Source organism: Scyliorhinus canicula, chromosome 20 (assembly GCF_902713615.1).
Source record: "Scyliorhinus canicula chromosome 20, sScyCan1.1, whole genome shotgun sequence".
In the NCBI taxonomy this organism is placed as follows: Eukaryota; Metazoa; Chordata; class Chondrichthyes; order Carcharhiniformes; family Scyliorhinidae; genus Scyliorhinus; species Scyliorhinus canicula.
Window position 1 is genome coordinate 86553329 of NC_052165.1, and position 22208 is coordinate 86575536.

A 22208-nucleotide genomic window follows, 5' to 3' on the forward strand; every position below is an offset into this window, starting at 1 on the left:
GTCTCATATAGCCACCACCCAGAACAGCTTAACCGCTCACCTGAAATACCCTTTTTCTCTTTCATCTTTGATTGCATTGCCTTTAGTACCTCTTTGAAATTTCACTTTCCCAAAATATTGCTCCAACTTTCCAGTCAAATAAAATGCAATGACCTTTCCCTACTTGTTTATTACATTTTCCAAGTTGTAAAACCTTTTACTCTTCTTTAAAATTTAACAGCTGAAAATTCAAACCATTACTTATCTCGTGCAAATTTCTGCTCATTGCGTGTTTCGTTCTAGAAAATTCATTTGGTCACAGATCATGGGCGGAATTCTCCGACACCCCGCTGGGTCAGAGAATCGCTGGGAGGGGCAGCTTGAATCCCGCCCCCGCCGGCTGCCGAATTCTCTGGTGCCGGGGTTCTTCACCTTTGAGGCGGCCCGACGCCGGAGTGGTTCATGCCACTCCTCAGTGCCGGAGTGGCCCGCCCTGCCAGTTCGCAGAGAATGCCGCCCGATTTGACCACTCGAGCCTGTGGGATATCCATTGGGTCACTTTGACACATGAAATACCAGTGTTTATTGGGGATGCAGCCATGTGGTCTTGAATCATAGAATCATAAAATTTGTAGTGCAGAAGGAGGCCATTCGGCCCATCAAGTCTGCACCGGCCCTTGGAAAGAGCACCTACTTAAGCTCACACCTCTACCTCATCTGTGTAACTGAGCAACGCCACCTAACCTTATTGGACACAAAGGGGCAATTCAGCATGGCCAATCCACCAAACCTGCAAGTCCTTGGCTGTGGGAGGAAACCGGAGCACCTGGAGATAACCCATTCAGACACGGGGAGAATGTACAGACTCTGCTCAGTGACCGAAGCCGGGAATCAAACCTGGGACTCTGGAGCTGTGAAGCAACTGTGCTAACCACTGTGCTACCGTGCCGCCCAACATGCCTTTAACACTTACAGCATTTCATGTATCAATCCTAACCAGACAATCAGTCCTCAGATTAATTAAATTATTTTCACACACAGACAGACCCACAAGCCTGCTTCACAGAATAGCACAATAGACACAATAGACAATATATTAATAATAACACCTCTTATCATAATACCTAAGCAAATGGAATCCTTCACACCCCATAGACCCACACAGGTAAAGTAATTCACATAAGAACCAAGAACTAGGAATAGAAGTAGGCATTTCACCCATTTCACATGCAGTACCATTCAATAAGATCATGGCTGGTGTGATTGTGGCTGCAACTTTATCTTTCTGTCTGTCTCCTATCAACCTCGACTCCCTTATAAATCAAAAATTGTGAATATATTCAGTGACGCAGTCTGCACTGCACTCTGGAGTAAGAAGAATGACCCTCTGATGCTCCTCATCTCAATCTTAAATGAGAAACCTCCTATTTTTAAACTCTGTTTCCTAGTTCTATTCACTTGTGAGGAAAAACGTCCCCTCAGCATCTACCCTGTTAAGCCCCCTCAAAATCTATGTTTCACTCAGATTACCTTTCTTTCTTCTAAATGCCAATGGATATAGGTACAACCCCCTCAATCTTTCATCATGAAACACCCCTTCAACCCAGGAATCAGCCATGTGAACTTTCTCTCAACTGCCACCAATGCTTCCTGAAAGAGATCAAAACTGTACACAGTATTCCAGGTGTGGTCTCACCAAAGGCATGTGCAGTTGCAGCAAAACTTCTCCCCTATTTCCTGTAAGAAGTCTTACAACACCAGGTTAAAGTCCAACAGGTTTGATTCAAACACGAGCTTTCGGAGCGCAGCTCCTTCCTCAGGTGAATGGCGAGGTATGTTCCAGAAACATTTATATAGACAAAGTCAGAGATGCTGGACAATGCTTGGAATGCAGGCATTTGCAGGTAATCAAATCATTACAGATCCAGGGAGAGGGATAATCACAGGTTAAAGAGGTGTAAATTGTCTCAAGCCCGAACAGTTGGTAGGATTTTGCAAGTCCAGGCCTGATGGTGGGGGGTGGATGTAATGCGACATGAATCCAAGATCCCTGTTGAGGCCGCACTCATGCGTGCGGAACTTAGCTATAAGTTTCTGCTCGGCAATTCTGCGTTGTCGCGTGTCCTGAAGACCGCCTTGGAGAACGCTTACCCGGAGATCAGAGGCTGAATGCCCTTGACTGCTGAAGTGTTCCCTGACTGGAAGGGAACATTCCTGCCTAGTGATTGTTGCACGATGCCCGTTCATTCGTTGTCGCAGTGTCTGCATGGTCTCGCCAATGTACCATGCTTCAAGACATCCTTTCCTGTAGCGTAAGAGGTAGACTACATTGGTTGAGTCGCACGAGTATGTGCCGCGTACCTGGTGGGTGGTGTTACCACGTGTAATGGTGGTATCCGAGTCGATGATCTGGCATGTCTTGCAGAGATTTCCCTGGCAGGGTTGTGACATATATCTGGACAGATATATGAACGGGTGGGGAACAGAGAGAAGTAGACCTTGGTAAATAGGCAACAGGTTTAGATAAAGGATCTGGATCGGCGCAGGCTGGGAGGGCCGAAGGGCCTGTTCCTGTGCTGTAATTTTCTTTGTTCTTGTTCATACTGACCCAGACAGGTAGAGTATCTCACATCCCAGACAGACCCACACAGGTGGAGTATCTCACATCCCAGACAGACCCACACAGGTGGAGTATCTCACATCCCAGACAGACCCACACAGGTGGAGTATCTCACATCCCAGACAGACTCACACAGGTGGAGTATCTCACACCCCATACTGACCCACATAGATAGAGTATCTCACATCCCATACTGGCCCACACAGGTAGACTATCGCACATCCCATACTGACCCACACAGGTGGAGTATCTCACACCCCTTACTGACCCACATAGATAGAGTATCTCACATCCCAGACAGACCCACACAGGTGGAGTATCTCACATCCCAGACAGACTCACACAGGTGGAGTATCTCACATCCCATACTGACCCACATAGATAGAGTATCTCACATCCCAGACAGACCCACACAGGTGGAGTATCTCACACCCCATACTGACCCACATAGATAGAGTATCTCACATCCCATACTGGCCCACACAGGTAGACTATCGCACATCCCATACTGACCCACACAGGTGGAGTATCTCACACCCCTTACTGACCCACATAGATAGAGTATCTCACATCCCAGACAGGCCCACACAGGTAGAGTATCTCGCATCCATACTGGCCCACATAGATAGAGTAACCCACATCTCATACTAACCCACACAGGTGGAGTATCTCACATTTCATACTAACCCACACTGGTAGAATATCTCACTTTCTTCACAGACACAAAAATGCCATGCAATCCTGTAAAATATGCCTTCTGTAAATAGACTCCACCACACGAATGACTGGATGTGCAAGGGTGAACCACAAATTGAGCAGCCTAACTTAGAATGCATTTGGAGGAGGGCCTCAAAACCCTCGATGTAATCACTGTCACTGCCATCCAGAGTGAATACAAATAAACTGGAACTAGACGAGTGGACTCCCACACAAGACAGTGAAACATGTTGAATGAGGATATTATGATCAATTTAAGATTGTAAACAGGTCGAGAATGACAAGGAAGGATATTTTTAGGCAAGGGGTGAAGAGGGCAGATCTAAAGGTGAGATGGAGAGAACCTGAGAAGAGAAATTGTTAACTATGCCAGTTGGGAGCCAGAAAGACAAGTCTAGCAGTTTAGTGGGAATAGGGTCACAGACCTTTTTTATGGACAAGAGAATTCTCAGAGAACTCTGAAAGCAGATAGGAGAGAAACTAGGGAAAGGTACACGCTCGGAGTTAAGGCAGTGAGGAGATTCTTGGAGGGAGATTGAACCAGTGGACAAGGGAAGTAATAAAGGGAGCTGGTCAACTGGTCTCAATCTTGGGACTAAGAAATCCATGATCTGCTCAATCTCGTCATTGGCGGTGAGGATGGAGTGGACAGGAGCTTAAGACAGTATGCAGCAGAAATTAAAAGCCATGGGTTATCTTTGCATTTCAGGATGTTGTTGAAATAATGGACAGTTTTAGCAAATGAGTGAAGGATCTTATCTTATGGAGAATGACTATCAGTTGTCATCCATTTCTGGTCAAGTCTTTGACTCTTGGAATTGAGTTATCAGAGATGAGAGCCAGGGAATAGCCAGAATGAGAGAGCGGTGGATTTAATAGGGACTGGGGCATCAAAGGTAGAGGTGTGTGTGCAGTTGGAAAAATCAGTGGCTGCAGAAATGTTGAGAATGGAGAGTAAAAGGCTGGCCAATTAGGAATTGTGTGGAGAGCCAACATTGCATCTGCCTTCCTAACTGCCAACTGAACCTGCATGTTAACCTTAAGAGAATCCTGAACTAGTCCCTCTGTGCTGCTGATTTCCGAAGCCTTTTCCCATTTAAAAAATAGTCTATGCCTTTATTCTTCCTACCAACGTGCATAACCTCACACTTATCCACATTGTATCCCATCTGCCACTTCTTTGCCCACTCTCCTCGTCTGTCCAGGTTCTTCTGCAGTCTCCTGTTGGCTGTCTTTTTTTCTTAGCTGGTCGGCCAAGCCTGATAAGCTGACCTCTGGAAATCCCCTGGAAAATCCAGCGGATTTTCACAGTAACATCATTGCAGTGTTAATGTAAAAATCTACTTGTGACATGAATAAAGATTGTTTATTATTTATTTATTCTATTTTGCTGGCAGATCTTGAATTTTCTTGTCATTTTCATCAAACTAATCCCTGTTCTTCTTGGTGCTGGGTCCAATGGCCTTATTATTAGAAATATCAAATACTGCAGCTCTGATGAGTTCCCAGAGCTCTTCAAGTGTGGCATCAGCAGTATTCCAGTGTGGTCTGGAATATTTATTATCTTGCTCTCTGCAAGGTGAGGTTTTCAGATTTGAAAAATGTCTTTGATAGTCTGCCTCTAGATCTGTTCTTGGGCGAAGGCTTGAAATGGAAGTCCAGTTTTGAGTGAACAAGCTGGTGGTCTGTATGATAGTCAGTACTGGGCACAACTTTTTCAAAGCGCTGGACAAACTCATCATGGCGTTCGTATGGGGGGGTAAAAATGCTAGGATCCCAAAGAAGGTCTTACAAAAAACAAAAACCAGGGGAGGGTTAGCCCTCCCGAATCTACAATTCTACCACTGGGCAGCAACAGCCGAGCGAGTAAGGGGATGGATCCAGGAGCCAGAAGCTGAGTGGGTGCGTGCGGAGGAGGCCTCCTGCATGGGAACCTCCCTCCGGGCCCTCGCCACGGCAGCACTCCCATCCCCACCCAAAAAACACTCCAGCAGCCCAGTGGTGACAGCCACCCTCCAATCCTGGAACCAACTGCGGCAGCAACTTGGCCTGACCAAAATGTCGAACAGGGCTCCCATCTGCAACAACCATAGGTTCAAACCAGCACTGACCGACGCCACCTTCAAAAGGTGGAGGCAGGACGGGGGGACACTGACAGTCAGGGACCTATACACGGACGACAGGATCGCAACACTGGACGAACTGACAGAGAAATTTCAGCTAGCTGGGGGGAACGAGCTACGGTACCTGCAGCTCAAAAACTTCCTACGAAAGGAGACAAGGACGTACCCACAACCGCCACGACAGACACTACTGGAAGACCTACTGGACGCAAGTATCCTAGAGAAAGGGAACTGTAGTGACATGTATGACCGACTGGTAGATAGGGACGACACCGTACTGGACGCAACAAGGAGGAAATGGGAGGACGACCTGGGGATGGAGATCGGGTGGGGACTCTGGAGCGAAGCACTGCATAGGGTCAACTCCACCTCCACGTGCGCAAGGCTCAGCCTGACGCAACTAAAAGTGGTACATAGAGCCCACTTAACAAGAACCCGTATGAGTAGGTTCTTCCCGGAGGTGGAAGACAGATGTGAACGGTGCCAAAGAGGCCCGGCCAACCACGCCCACATGTTCTGGTCTTGCCCCAGACTCGTGGAGTACTGGACAGCCTTCTTCGAGGTTATGTCCAAAGTGGTGGGAGTGAGGGTGGAGCCATGCCCGATAGTGGCGGTCTTCGGGGTTTCAGAACAGCCAGATCTATTCCTGGGGAGGAGGGCGGACGCCCTTGCCTTTGCCTCCCTGATCGCCCGCCGTAGAATCCTGTTTGGCTGGCGGTCAGCAGCACCGCCCAGAGCTGCGGACTGGCTGTCCGACCTCTCGGAATCTCTCCAAATGGAGAAAATCAAATTTGCCATCCGAGGGTCGGACGACGGCTTCCACAGAACGTGGGAGCCATTCATGCAACTGTTCCGGGACCTATTTGTGGCCAATGTACAAGAGGAAGAATAGTCGGGGGAAGGTAGCGGGAGGGGGGGGGGGGGCTACAGGTTCGTTACGGGGGTTCGATGGCTAGCTAAGGCCCAAAACCAAACTAAATAAACATGTTGAGGGGGGAGGGGGGGGGGGGGGGGCGCAGTTACTACTACGAAGATGCTTACCTGTAAATATGTATGTTAATTTTTGCGTGTTTGTTTTTTTTTTTCTCTCTCCTAACAATTTGTAATTTGTTCAATATAAAATATGAAAACTGAATAAAAACATTTATAAAAAAAAAAGTACTGGGCACAACTCGAGCACGTGGGATATCCATTAGGTCACATTAACACATGAAATACCAATGTTTATTGGGGATGCATCCATGTGATCTTGAATCACAGAATCATAAAATTTACAATGCAGAAGGAGGCCATTGGGCCCATTGAATCTGCACCGGCCCTTGGAAAGAGCACCTGCTTACGCCCACACCTCTACCCCATCCATGTAACTCAGCAACCCCACCAAACCTTTTTGGACACTGAGGGCCATTTAGCATGGCCAATACACCTATCTTGCACATGTTTGGACTGTGGGAGGAAATCGGAGCACCCGGAGGAAACCCAGCAGACACAGGGAGAACGTGCAGACTCCGTTCAGACAGTGACCCGAGCCAGTAATCGAACCCACGTCTCTGGCGCTGTGAAGCAATAGTGCTAATCACTGTGCTACCGTGCCGCCCAATCTTATGCCGAAAGAAAGAGCGGTTTATAGACAGCTGCTATTCTGCACAGAGTTCCAAGAGTAGACATAAATTTTAATAGTAGTTTCCAACTCCATAGTTTCTTAACATCGCTTGACTGTCACAAAATCACAGAAATACACAGTGCAGAAGAGATCCTGCGGCCTATCAGGTCTGCATCGACACATGAAAGACACCTAACCTATCTAATCGCATTTGCTAGCTCTTGCCCCATAGACATAAATGCTATCATTAGCCAAGTGCTCATCCAGGTATTATGTAAAGGATGTGAGGGAACCTGCCTCTACGACCCTCCCAGGCAGAGCATTCCAGACCATCACCACCTCCTCGGTAAAAGTGTTTTTCCTCCTCTCCCTAAACCACCCCTCAAATTGAACTTGTGCCCCCTTGTGACATGACTTTCAACTAAGGGGTTCCATGTCCGTCCTGTCCATGCCCCTCATAACCTTGTACACCTTGATCAGGTGTTATGGGCCAGGGTTAGAGAAGTCCAAAATATACATTGAGATCACCTGACCCACGACTTTTACTAGATTTTGGTATGGGGAGCACACAGCCCACTCTACAGGTGTGGTGCAGCAGAACTCAAAAAATATTTTTTTTAAAGCAAAACAATGTTTATTCTATGAACCCAGGAAACCTTTCTAAAACATACAGTGAACATCTTAGCAACCATCAATTCAAATACTCCCCCAAAGAATACAACATTCTAAGTAATCCTTAAACTTTCCTTTTAACATCCATAAGACAAAAATCCTTTTTACAGCAGCATATCAGGTTTAAATTCTCTACTGAGAGCAGTTATCACTCTGAATTCACCAAATGATCCAGAGATAGTATTTAGATGGCAGCGAGATCAAAATTACACCTTCTTTGGCTGGCTTCAGCTCCAACACTAAAACGAAACCATAAAACAGAGACACACCCAAGCTTTCCCTCAAAGCGAAACTAAAAAACAGAGCAAGAGCTGAACTGCACCCACATTCCGACATCACTGCAGCCACCTGAGTAGACAAACATTTATTAAAGTGACACTCCCATGACACCTCCCCCCAAAAAAAACCCATCAACTTCAAGATTATTTCATTTTTCACCTTTTCACTATCCTTTGAGAAATACAGACAGTAAATATACTTATTCGTTAAAAAAAACACACGCAAACAGGTATAATAATATAGTCCATTTTTGTTTTCCTTCCTCCAACTGGAATCCTTCTCGAGTGACAGTCTCTTTAAACAAGAAGGTCTTTGCACAATCCATCCATTTCTCTATGCCTAGGCATTTCTCTTTAAAGTCAGATACTTTAGTGCCCTCGTAATTTTCCAACACAGGAACATTGGTTATCACAGATTTCAGACCTTAAAATGTCTGTTGAAGCTACGCTGTCCACTGAAATTTTCAATGTTTATTTAGCAAGTCCGTCAGTGAGCAACAACACAAGTAAAATTTGGCACAAATTTCCGTTAGAATCCACTCATGCCAAGAAATCACATTATTTCCCTTTGTCTCGAGGGATTGGGAACTCCTCAATAACTTCTGTATTCACATTATGTGACCATTCGACCCTGTCCGATTGTATGGCAAAGGAAAGTGACTTGGGCTTTTCCAAATTCACTTTTGGCTAGGTTTACCACCAAACCCGCCTCCTGAAGTCGATCGAATAACTCCATCAGATGCTTTAAATGGTCTTTCCATGTCTGGCTGAAAATTACCAGATCGTCGATGTATACCGCACAATTGGGTAATCCTGAAACAACTTTGTTAGTTAACCATTGAAATGTGGCTGGGGTGTTTTTCATGCCAAATGGCATAACTTTGAATTGGTATATAACATCTGGAGTCACAAAACTTGAAATCTCCTTTGCCCTTTCAGATAAAGGTACCTGTCAGTTAACTTTGAGTAAATCCAATTTGGAAATACAAGCTGATTGTTCACTTTCTCAATGCAATCCTCCAAACGTGGGATAGGCTAAGAGTCCGTTCTTGTAACTGCATTAACCTTTCTATGGTTCACACACAACCGTTGGATACCGTCTGGTTTAGGTACCATCACTATGGATGAGCTCCATTGGCTGCAACCCACTTCAATTATGCCATTTTTAAGCGTACTTTCAATCTCTTTGTTCACCTGTGCCAATTTTAATGGGTTAAGTCTATATGTATGTTGTTTGATTGGAACAGCATTTCCCAGATCTACATCATGTATCGCCATTTTAGTGCTTAAGAACATAAGAACTAGGAGCAGGAGTAGGCCATCTGGCCCCTCGAGCCTGCTCCGCCATTCAATGAGATCATGGCTGATCTTTTGTGGACTCAGCTCCACTTTCCGGCCCGAACACCAAAACCCTTAATCCCTTTATTCTTCAAAAAACTATCTATCTTTACCTTAAAAACATGTAATGAAGGAGCCTCAACTGCTTCACTGGGCAAGGAATTCCATAGATTCACAACCCTTTGGGTGAAGAAGTTCCTCCTAAACTCAGTTCTAAATCTACTTCCCCTTATTTTGAGGCTATGCCCCCTAGTTCTGCTGTCACCCGCCAGTGGAAACAACCTGCCCGCATCTATCCTATCTATTCCCTTCATAATTTTAAATGTTTCTATAAGATCCCCCCTCATCCTTCTAAATTCCAACGAGTACAGTCCCAGTCTACTCAACCTCTCCTCATAATCCAACCCTTTCAGCTCTGGGATTAACCTAGTGAATCTCCTCTGCACACCCTCCAGCGCCAGTCCCAATTTATCTGCTGGTTTAGCTCACTCAGCTAAATCACTGGCTTTTAAAGCAGACCAAGCAGGCCAGCAGCACGGTTCGATTCCCGTACCAGCCTCCCCGGACAGGCGCCGGAATGTGGCGACTAGGGGCTTTTCACAGTAACTTCATTGAAGCCTACTCGTGACAATAAGCGATTTTCATTTCATTTCATTTCATCTCCACAAACTTGCCCATGTGATATCAATAACTCTTTCAGGTCAGTCCGTTTTTCCTCTGGAAGGTAACTCAACAATTTATCCCAATTTTTAAGAACATCCTTGTTTTCCAGTTTAATTTGAGGTATGTCAAATTCACAGTCATCTGGATTTGGTTCGTCACTTTGAGTTAGAATCATTAAAACCTCCTCCTTTTTCTCTCCTTCCCTTTCAAAGTACCTTTTAAGCATATTCATATGACACACTTGGTGAGTTTTCCTTCTATCTGGCATTCTTACCACATAATTCACCTCACTTAATTTCCTTTCAATCTGATAAGGTCCACAAAACCTTGCTTTTAAAGGTTCATCTACCACTGGTAACAATACTAAAACTTTGTCTCCACTGGGAAAACTACAAACTTTGGATTTCCTGTCCGCTACCCGTTTCATCACACGTTGTGCAACTTCTAAAGGTTGTCTAGCCAATTCCCCTGCTCTATTTAATCATCCCTAAAATTTGACACGTAATCCAAAAATGTAAGTTCCGACTGTTCACTCACCAATTTTTCTTTAATCAATTTAAGTGGTCCTCTTGCCTCATGACCAGAAATTCGTTCAAAAGGACAGAATTTGGTTGACTCATTCGGTGCATCCCTAATTGGAAAAAGTACGAATGGAATTCCTTTATCCCTATCCTCTGGATAATTGTGACAATAAGCCCTCAACATTGTCTTTAATGTCTGATGCCACCTTTCTAACGCTCCCTGCGATTCTGGATTGTACGCAGTTAGAACATAGAACATAGAATGATACAGCGCAGTACAGGCCCTTCGGCCCTCGATGTTGCACCGACATGGAAAAAACTAAAGGCCATCTAACCTACACTATGCCCTTATCATCCATATGCTTATCCAATAAACTTGTAAATGCCCTCAATGTTGGCGAGTTCACTACTGTTGCAGGTAGGGCATTCCACGGCCTCACCACTCTTTGCGTAAAAAACCCACCTCTGACCTCTGTCCTATATCTATTACCTCTCAATTTAAGGCTATGTCCCCTCGTGCTAGCCACCTCCATCTGCGGGAGAAGGCTCTCGCTGTCCACCCTATCTAACCCTCTGATCATTTTGTATGCCTCTATTAAGTCACCTCTTAACCTTCTTCTCTCTAACGAAAACAACCTCAAGTCCATCAGCCTTTCCTCATAAGATTTTCCCTCCATACCAGGCAACATCCTGGTAAATCTCCTCTGCACCCGTTCCAAAGCTTCCACGTCCTTCCTATAATGAGGCGACCAGAACTGTACGCAATACTCCAAATGCGGCCGTACTAGAGTTTTGTACAACTTCAACATGACCTCATGGCTCCGGAACTCAATCCCTCTACCAATAAAGGCCAACACACCATAGGCCTTCTTCATAACCCTATCAACCTGGGTGGCAACTTTCAGGGATCTATGTACATGGACACCGAGATCCCTCTGCTCATCCACACTACCAAGAATTTTACCATTAGCCAAATATTCCGCATTCTGGCACTATTCCTGTAGCCAATGATGACCTCAAAATCAAAGCCAAAGGCTCAGCAATCTCTTCCCTGGCTTCCCAGAGAATCCTAGGATAAATCCCATCAGGCCCCGGGGACGTATCTATTTTCACCTTGTCCAGAATTGCCAACACTTCTTCCCTACGCACCTCAATGCCATCTATTCTAATGGCCTGGGCCTCAGCATTCTCCTCCACAATATTATCTTTTTCCTGAGTGAATATTGACGAAAAGTATTCATTTAGTATCTCGCTTATCTCCTCAGCCTCCACACACAACTTCCCACCACTGTCCTTGACTGGCCCTACTCTTACCCTAGTCATTCTTTTATTCCTGACATACCTATAGAAAGCTTTTGGGTTTTCCTTGATCCTACCTGCCAAGGACTTCTCATGTCCCCTCCTTGCTCGTCTTAGCTCTCTCTTTAGATCCTTCCTCGCTTCCCTGTAACTATCAAGCGCCCCAACTGAAACTTCACGCCTCATCTTCAGAGTGGCCTCCTTTTTCCTCTTAACAAGGGATTCCACTTCTTTGGTAAACCACGGTTCCCTCGCTCTACCCTTTCCTCCCTGTCTGACTGGTACGTACTGATCAAGAACACGCAATAGCTGTTCCTTGAACAAGCTCCACATATCCAGTGTGCCCAACCCTTGCAGCCTACTTCTCCAACCTACACATCCTAAGTCATGTCTAATGGCATCATAATTGCCCTTCCCCCAGCTATAACTCTTGCCCTGCGGGGTATACTTATCCCTTTCCATCACTAATGTAAAGGTCACCGAATTGTGGTCACTGTCTCCAAAGTGTTCACCTACCTCCAGATCTAACACCTGGCCTGGTTCATTACCCAAAACCAAATCCAATGTGGCCTCACCTTTTGTTGGCCTGTCAACATATTGTGTCAGAAAACCCTCCTGCACACATTGTACAAAGAACGACCCATCCAATGTACTCGAACTATATCTTTTCCAGTCAATATTAGGAAAGTTAAAGTCGCCCATAACAACTACCCTGTTACTTTCGCTCTTTTCCAGAATCATCTTCGCCATCCTTTCCTCTACATCTCTAGAACTATTAGGTGGCCTATAGAAAACTCCCAGCAGTGTGACCTCTCCTTCCCTGTTTCTAACCTCAGCCCATACTACCTCGGAAGAAGAGTCCCCATCTTGCATCCTTTCTGCCACCGTAATACTGTCCTTGACTAGCAGTGCCACACCTCCCCCTCTTTTGCACCCTTCTCTGACCTTACTAAAACACCTAAACCCCGGAACCTGCAACAACCATTCCTGTCCCTGCTCTATCCATGTCTCTGAAATGGCCACAACATCGAAGTCCCAGGTACCAACCCATGCTGCCAGTTCCTCTACCTTATTTCGTATACTCCTGGCATTGAAATAGACACACTTCAAACCACCTACCTCAACACTGGCGCCCTCCTGCGAAGTCAAATCTGTGCTCCTGACCTCTCTACTCTCAATCTCCCGTACCCCAAAACTACAATCCAGGTTCCCATGCCCTGCTGAATTAGTTTAAACCCCCCCAAAGAGTACTAACAAATCTCCCCCCCAGGATATTGGTGCCCCTTAGGTTCAGATGTAGACCATCCTGTCTATCGAGGTCCAACCTTCCCCAGAAAGAGCTCCAGTTGTCCAGAAATCTGAATCCCTCCTGCCTGCACCATCCCTGTAGCCACGTGTTTAATTGCTCTCACTCCCTATTCCTCATCTCACTATCACGTGGCACGGGCAACAACCCAGAGATAACAACTCTGTTTGTTCTCGCTCTGAGCTTCCATCCTAGCTCCCTAAAGGCCTGCCTGACATCCTTGTCCCCTTTCCTACCTATGTCGTTAGTGCCAATGTGGACTACGACTTGGGGCTGCTCCCCTTCCCCCTTAAGGACCCGAAAAACACGATCCGAGACATCACTTACCCTTGCACCTGGGAGGCAACATGCCAAATGTGAGTCTCTCTCGCTCCCACAAAATCTCCTATCTGTGCCCCTGACTATTGTGTCCCCAATTACTAATGCTCTGCTCCTCTCCCCCCTTCCCTTCTGAGCAACAGGGACAGACTCCGTGCTGGAGTCCCGTACCTCATGGCTTGCCCCTGGTAAGTCCCCCCCCCCACAAGTATCCAAAACGGTATACTTGTTACTCAGGGGAACGACCGCAGGGGGTCCCTGCACTGACTGCTTCTTCCCAGTCCTTCTTGCAGTTACCCATCTATCTCCAGTCTTTGGTGTAACTACCTACCTGAAGCTCCTATCTATGACCACCTCTGCCTCCCGAATGATCCGAAGTTCATCCAACTCCAGCTCCAGTACCATAACTCGGTCTTGTAGGAGCTGGAGCTGGCTGCACTTCCTGCAGGTAAAATCAGTAGGGACACTAACGGCATCCCTCACCTCAAACATCCTGCAGGAGGAACATTGCACTGCCTTCCCTGCCATCCCACTTAATTTCAACCAAGTTCTGGTAAACAAATATAAAATAAATAAAAAATAATAATATAATATAGCACTTACCTGCTCACACCAATGGGTCTTATTATTAGGTTAGAGGAGGAGGGCGGGTGGGAGACACTATACCAGAATTTATTGGCTAGGAGAAAATCCTTCCCAGAAGTCCGCGGGGCGCACTTCCGGTTCCCGCCTTATTTTATCTTTGCTCCCATTGGCACCCCGCCGCTCTCCCGCTCTCGATGTGTCCCCTCGCGCTCTTTCACTGACTCACCGCCGCTCTCCTCGCACACTTTTATCCTGTGTCCCTCTGAGCTCCCGCTGCTTTATGGGCTCTCTATCTGAGCTCCCGCTGCTTTATGGGCTCTCTCTCTCTCTGAGCTCCCGCTGCTTTCTGGGCTCTCTCTCTCTCTCTGAACTCCCGCTGCTTTATGGGCTCTCTCTCTCTCTCTGAACTCCCGCCGCTTTATGAGCTCTCTCTCTCTGAACTCCCGCCACTTTATGGGCTTTCGCTCTGTCTCTGAACTCCCGCTGCTTTATGGGCTCTCTCTCTCTCTGAACTCCCGCTGCTTTATGGGCTCTCTCTCTGTCTCTGAACTCCCGCCGCTTTCTGGGCTCTCTCTCTCTCTGAACGCCCGCTGCTTTATGGGCTCTCTCTCTGTCTCTGAACTCCCGCCGCTTTCTGGGCTCTCTCTCTGTCTCTGAACTCCCGCTGCTTTATGGGCTCTCTCTCTCTCTGAACTCCCGCTGCTTTATGGGCTCTCTGTCTCTGAACTCCCGCTGCTTTATGGGCTCTCTCTCTGTCTCTGAACTCCCGCCGCTTTCTGGGCTCTCTCTCTCTCTGAACTCCCGCTGCTTTATGGGCTCTCTCTCTGTCTCTGAACTCCCGCCGCTTTCTGGGCTCTCTCTCTCTCTGAACTCCCGCTGCTTTATGGGCTCTCTCTCTGTCTCTGAACTCCCGCCGCTTTCTGGGCTCTCTCTCTGTCTCTGAACTCCCGCTGCTTTATGGGCTCTCTCTCTCTCTGAACTCCCGCTGCTTTATGGGCTCTCTCTGTCTCTGAACTCCCGCCGCTTTCTGGGCTCTCTCTCTCTCTCTGAACTCCCGCTGCTTTATGGGCTCTCTCTCTGTCTCTGAACTCCCGCCGCTTTCTGGGCTCTCTCTCTGAACTCCCGCTGCTTTCTGGGCTCTCTCTCTCTCTCTGAACTCCCGCTGCTTTATGGGCTCTCTCTCTGTCTCTGAACTCCCGCCGCTTTCTGGGCTCTCTCTCTCTCTCTGAACTCCTGCTGCTTTATGGGCTCTCTCTCTCTGAACTCCCGCTGCTTTATGGGCTCTTTCTCTCTGAACTCCCGCTGCTTTATGGGCTCTCTCTCTCTCTCTGAACTCCCGCTGCTTTATGGGCTCTCTCTGTCTCTGAACTCCCGCTGCTTTATGGGCTCTCTCTCTCTCTCTGAACTCCTGCTGCTTTATGGGCTCTCTCTCTCTGAACTCCCGCTGCTTTATGGGCTCTTTCTCTCTGAACTCCCGCTGCTTTATGGGCTCTCTCTGTCTCTGAACTCCCGCTGCTTTATGGGCTCTCTCTCTCTGTCTCTGAACTCCAGCTGTTTTATTTTAATTGTTTTATTCCTAAGCTATCCATGACTTCTTTGAATAACTTTGAGGTAAAATTTGATCCTTGATCCGATTGTATTTCCGTGGGTAGTCCATATCTAGTAAAGATTTTAAGTAACTCCTCCACAATCTTTTTAGCTGTAATATTGCATACTGGAATGGCCTCTGGAAACCTAGTAGACACATCCATTATAATCAAAAGATATTGATTCCCACTTTTCGTTTGATGAAACGATCCTATGCAATCAATTAGGACCCTTGTAAAAGGTTCCTCAAATGCTGGAATGGGTATTAAGGGCGCTGGTCTTATCACTGCTTGAGGTTCCTCTGTCACTTGACATGTGACATGATCGACAAACTTTAACTACATCTTTATGTAGTACAGGCCAATAAAAATGTTTTTATATTTTAGCTTGAGCTTTCCTTACTCCCAAAAAACCTCCCACTGGTACCTCATGTGCAACTTGCAACATCTCCTTTTTATACCCTACCGGCAATACTACTTGATGAACTTCTGCCCACTTTTCATCTGCCTGCATGTGTACAGGTCTCCATTTCCTCATCAAGACATCACTTTTACGGTAATAACACTCTGGTATACACTCAGATTCCTATTCCTATGCTTTCAGATACATCTGATTTATTTCTACATCTTTCTGTTGTAACTCCGCCAATTTTCCTGAACTAAAAATATCCGCCTCATCCTCCATCTGTTCTTGTTCTTTTTCAACCATCTGATCAAAACTCGTTTCTGATAATTGCAGTTCAACTTTATCTTCACTTTTTGATTTCTCCTCTTGTCTGAACCTGTGACTTTGCGACCTTGTCACCTCACAATCCAGAAAAATCCCAGGATATTCGTCCTTCGACACTTCAGTTGTCTGATTTTCCACTGGCTTACAAATCACAGTAGGCATCACTCCCACCTGTGATCCAACTGTGTCATTACCCAAGATAAACTGTATTCCTAGACAAGATAGTTTCTCTACTACTCCTACTACCACTTCACCACTCTTCGCTGGACTTTCCAACCTTACGTTATATAATGGAACACTACTCTTCTCACCCTGAATTCCACATATTACCACCATTTCAGGCAATATTCCTCCCAAACTACATAACTCCTCATCACTTACCATCAAAGATTGACTAGCTCCCATATCTCTTAAAATTGTGACTTATTTACCTGCTCCTTCTGATACACATGAGTAAACTTTACCCACACAAGTAAATTCTTTAATGTCATCTGGCACCTTCTTATCAATCACCTCTTGATCATGGTGTACAATCTTTTGCACCTCCTTTGCTTCACTTGGGCTTTCATTTACCACTTTAACAAACGCCACTATCTTATCCTGTTTTACAACATCAGCCTTCCCAGGGATTTTCTTCCACCACCAACACTGTGACTTTACATGGCCTGGTTTATTACAGTGAAAACATTTTAAACTTTTCATGTCTCTTCCGGCCTCCTGGATTTCCTTTTTAATCTGAGGTACACTCTCCTTTTATCTCCCATCAGATCACATTTGCTTCTACCACGAGTATTTCTCATATCCCCAGTTTCTATCCCTCACAGGCTGAAACTGATGTCGGAAACCAAGCTTTGATTTATGACCTAATTCATAATCATCTGCCATTTCTGCTGCTAACCTTGCAGTTTTAACCCTCTGCTTTTCCACATGAGTTCTCACTACATCAGGAATTGAATTTTTAAACTCCTCCAAAAGTATAATTTCTCTGAGATCTTCATACGTTTGGTCTATTTTATCAAAATTATCAAATTTATCAAAATTACTCTCTTTGATCCTTTCAAACTCTATGTATGTTTGACCAAATTCTTTCCTTAAATTTCTAAACCTTTGTCTGTAGGGTTCAGGCACTAGTTCATATGCACCTGAGATGGATTTTTTCACCTCCTCATACATCCCAGATACATCCTCTGATAGTGATGCAAACTCTTCACTAGCCCTACCTACCAGCTTTAATTGAATCAGTAATACCCACATGTCCTGTGACCATTTCATTTGTTTAGCTACCATCTCAAATGAAATGAAAAAGGTTTCTACCTCCTTCTCATCAAACCTTGGCACTGCGTGGACATATTTAAATAGATCCCCACCAAGTCTTCGACTATGACGCTCTTTCTCACTATCCTCATCACTATCCTCCAACTGTACTTTTCCCTTTACGTCCACCAATTTTAACTGACTGTCATGTTTCATGGTCATTTTCTGAAGTTCAAACTCTCTTTCTTTATCTTTTTCCTTGATCTGCATCTCCCTTTCTCTTTCTTTTTGTTCTGCTCAGCTATTCTTTCTGTTTTCCTTTCTTCTCTCTCTTTTTCTTTTTCCTCTCTATCTCTTTCGTATTCAAGTTGCTTTAATTCTCGTGTTCCATTTGTTTAATTTCTAACTGAATTTTTGCTAATTCCAATGATGAGTCAAACTGTATCTCAGGCAATTTTAAATGCTTAGCCACCGCTATAATTACCTCATGTTTTCGCATTTTGTCAGGTAATGTTAACTGTAATGTCTTTGCTAACTCTAAAAGCCTGTTTTTAGGCTCTGTCCGTAAGGTGCTGCGTGTGACCGTCCACACACCCAAAAACTTCAGAGCCTCTGAAAGAGCCAATGTCCACAACACACTCCCTATTTAAACTAAAATACCACACTTGAAAAGCAACCACAAAGCATATCAGGTTTAAACCATAAGATCATAAGACATAGGTGCAGAATTAGGCCACTTGGCTCATCGAGTCTGCTCCGCCATTGAATCATGGCTGATATTTTCTCATCCCCATTCTCCTGCCATCTCCCCATAACCCCTGATCCCCTTATTAATCAAGAACCTATCTATTTCGGTCTTAAAGACACTGCGGCAAAGAGTTCCACAGATTCACCACCCTCTGGCTGAAGAAATTCCTCCTCATCTCTGTTTTAAAGGATCGTCCCTTTAATCTGAGAGGGTGTCCTCTGGTTCTAGTTTTTCCTACAAGTGGAAACATCCTCTCCATGTCCACTCTATCCAGGCCTCACAGTATCTTGTATGTTTCAATAAGATCCCCCCTCATCCGAGGCTTTCCGAGGCATTTCCCCATTTAGAAAATAGTCTATGCCTAAATTCCTCCTTCCAAAGTGTATAACCTCACACTTTTCCACATTGTATTTCATTTGCCACTTCATTGCCCACTCTCCTAGCTTGCCCAAGTCCTTCTGCAGCCTCCTTGCTTCCTCAATTCTACCTGTCCCTCTACAGATCTTTGTATCATCTGCAAACTTAGCAACAGTGCCTTCAGTACCTTTATCCAGATCATTAATGTATATTGAAAAAAGTTGTGGTCCCAGCACAGACCCCTGAGGCACACCACTAGTCACCGGCTGCCATCCTGAAAAACACCCCTTTATCCCCACTCTTTGCCTTATGCCAGTGAGCCAATCATCGATCCATGCCAGGATCTTACCCTTAACACCATGGGCTTTTAACTTATTTAACAGTCTCCGATATGGCACCTTGTCAAAGACCTTCTGGAAATCTAAATAAATCACGTCCACTGGTTCTGCTTTGTCTAACTTGCTTGTTACCTCCTCAAGGAACTCTAACAGATTTGTCAGACACGACCTCCCTTAGACAAAGCCGTGCTGACTCAGTCCTATTTTACCATGCACTTCCAAGTGCTTCGCGATCTCATCTTTAATAACAGACTCTAAAGTTTTACCAATGACCAAAGTCAGGCTAACTGCCTATAATTTTCTGTCTTCTGCCTCCCTCCCTTCTTAAACAGTGGTGTTACATTAGCCACTTTCCAGTCCTCTGGGACCCTTCCTGCCTCCAGTGATTCCTGAAAGATCATCACTAATGCCTCCACAATTTCCTCAGCTATCTCTTTTAGGACCCTTGGGTGTAGTCCATCCGGTCCAGGTGACTGATCCACCTTCAGACCTTTCCGTTTCCCCAGAACCTTCTCCTTAGTAATGGTCACTGCACTCACCTCTGCCCCCTGGTTCTCCTGGAGCTCTGGCATCCCACTGGTGTCTTCCACCGTGAAGACTGATGCAAAGTAACTATTCAGTTCGTCTGCCATTTCTTTGTTTCCTATCATTACTTCTCCAGCCACATTTTCCAGTGGTCCAATATCTATTTTTGCCTCTCTTTTACCTTTTATATATTGAAAAAATCTCTTCCTTTCTTCCTTTATATTACTAGCTAGCTTGCACTCGTACTTCATCTTCTCCCCCCTTATTACTTTTTTAGTTGTCCTCTGCTCGCTTTTAAAGGCTTCCCAATCCTCTGGTTTCCCACTAATCCTCGCCACTTTGTATGCTTTTCCTTAGCCTTTATGCTGTCCTTGACATCCCTTGTCAGCCATGGATGCCTTGTCCCCTTAGCATTTTTCCTCCTCCTTGGGATGAATTTCTGTTGTGCCTCCCTAATAATCCCCCAAAAACTTCCACTGTCTTCCCTGCTGGGCTCCTTCTCCAATCAACTCTAGCCAGCTCCTCTCTCATGTCTTTGTAGTTACCCTTATTTAATTGTAATATTGTTACATCCGATTGCAGCTTCTCCGTCTCAAACTGCAGGATAAATTCTATCATATTGTGGTCACTGCTCGCTAAGGGTTCCTTGACCTTAAGTTCCCTAGTCAAGTCTGCCTCATTACACATCACCAAATCCAGAATTGCCTGTTCCTTAGTAGGCTCTGTCACAAGCTGCTCCAAAAAAACATCTCATAGACATTCCACAAATTCCATTTCTTGGGAATCACTTCTAACCTGATTTTCCCAGTCCACCTGCATATTGAAGTCCCCCATTATTGTAATATGGCCTTTTTTACATGCCTTTTCTATCCCCTGATTTATTTCCTGCCCCACATCATGACTACTGCTAGGGGGTCTGTACATAACTCCCATCAGGGGCTTTTTACCTTTGCGATTCCTCAACTCTACCCACAGAGATTCTATGCCTTCTGATATAGCTCCTTGCTATCAATTTAACTTCATTCCTTACTAACAATGCAACCCCGCCCCCTTTGCCCATCTGCCCGCCCTTTCGAGAGGACATATATCCTTGGATATTCAGATCCCAGACCTGATCCCCTTGCAGCCATGTCTCTATGATGCCCGCAACATTGTACAGGCCAATTTCAATGTGCGCAACAAGCTCATTTACCTTGTTCTGTATATTGCGCGCATTTAGGTACAACACCCTCAATCCTGCATTGGCCACCTCCCTTTTCACACTCTCCTCAGTCACTGTACCCTGTACTGTGGCCCTTTTTGATTTTTGACTATGACTTCTCTGCCTTACACTTTCCCCCTTATTGCTTTTTGTTTCTGGCCCCGTTGTACTTCCCTCCGACTTCCTATATTGTATCCCATCCCCCTGCACATTAGTTTAAATCCTCCCCAACAGCTCAAGCAAACACCTCCTCCGCCCCCCAGGACATTGGTTCCAGTCCTGCCCAGGTGCAGACCGCCCGGTTTGTACTGGTCCAACCTCCCCCAGTACAGGTTTCAATGCTGCAGGAATTTGAATCCCTCCCTCTTGCATCATCTTTCGTGCCAGGCATTCATCCTATCATCCTATCTATCCTGACATTCCTACTCTGACTAGCTCGTGGCATGGGCAGCAATCATGAGATTACTACCTTTGAGGTCCTACTTTTTAGTTTAACTCCGAACTCCCTGAATTCAGCTCATCCCATTTTTTACCTATATCGTTGGTGCTTATGTGCACCACGACAGCTGGCTGTTCCCCCCCCCCCCCCCCCCCCCCCACCCCCCTCCCGCAAATGTCCTGCAGCCGCTCCACGCCATCCTTGACCTTTGCACCAAAGAGGCAACATACCATCCTGGAGTCTCGATTGCGTCCGCAGAACCGCCTGTCTATTCCCCTTACGATTGAGTCCCCTATCACTATAGCCCTGCCATTCTTCTTCCTGCCCTCCTGCACAGCAGAGCCAGCCATGGTACCATGAACCTGGCTGCTGCTGCCTTCCCCTGGTGAGCCATCTCCCTCAACAGATTCCAAAGCGGTATATCTGTTTTGTAGGGAGATGACCGCAGGGGACACCTGCACTCCCTTCCTACTCTTGCTCTGTCTTTTGGTCACCCATTTTCTATCTCCCTCAGTACCTTTCACCTGCGGTGTGACCAACACACTAAACGTGCTATCCACGACGTCCTCAGCATCGCAGATGCTCCAAAGTGAGTCCATCCGCAGCTCCAGAGCCATCAAGCGGTCTAACAAGAGCTGCAACTGGATGCACTTCTTGCACGTGAACGAGTCAGGGACAGTGGACGTGTCCCTGAGCTCCCACATATCAAACGAGGAGCATGAGACGGGTCTGGGATCTCCTGCTATGTCTTAAACCTTAGGTTAACTTATACAACTACAATGCCAAAAAAATGAAAGAAAAAATAAATAAATATACAAATGAAAAGAAAAACTACTCACCAGTCACTTACCAGGGATAAAAAGCACCTCCTCCCCACCAAGCTTTGAATTCCCACCCAGCTTCAAATTCCCAAACTCACTCTTCGCTGTGTCTTCTCTGGCTCACTGGGAGAACTGAGAGCAGTTATCACTCTGAATTCACCAAATGATCTAGAGATAGTCTTTAGAT

The 22208-nt window shown here is 45.8% G+C and overlaps 1 protein-coding gene across 1 annotated transcript in view; it reads left to right on the plus strand.

The window, feature by feature from the left end:
• LOC119955202 (cytidine and dCMP deaminase domain-containing protein 1-like) overlaps positions 1 to 22208 on the plus strand; it is a 127155-nt gene that overhangs the window by 12790 nt on the left and 92157 nt on the right. The window lies entirely within an intron of this gene.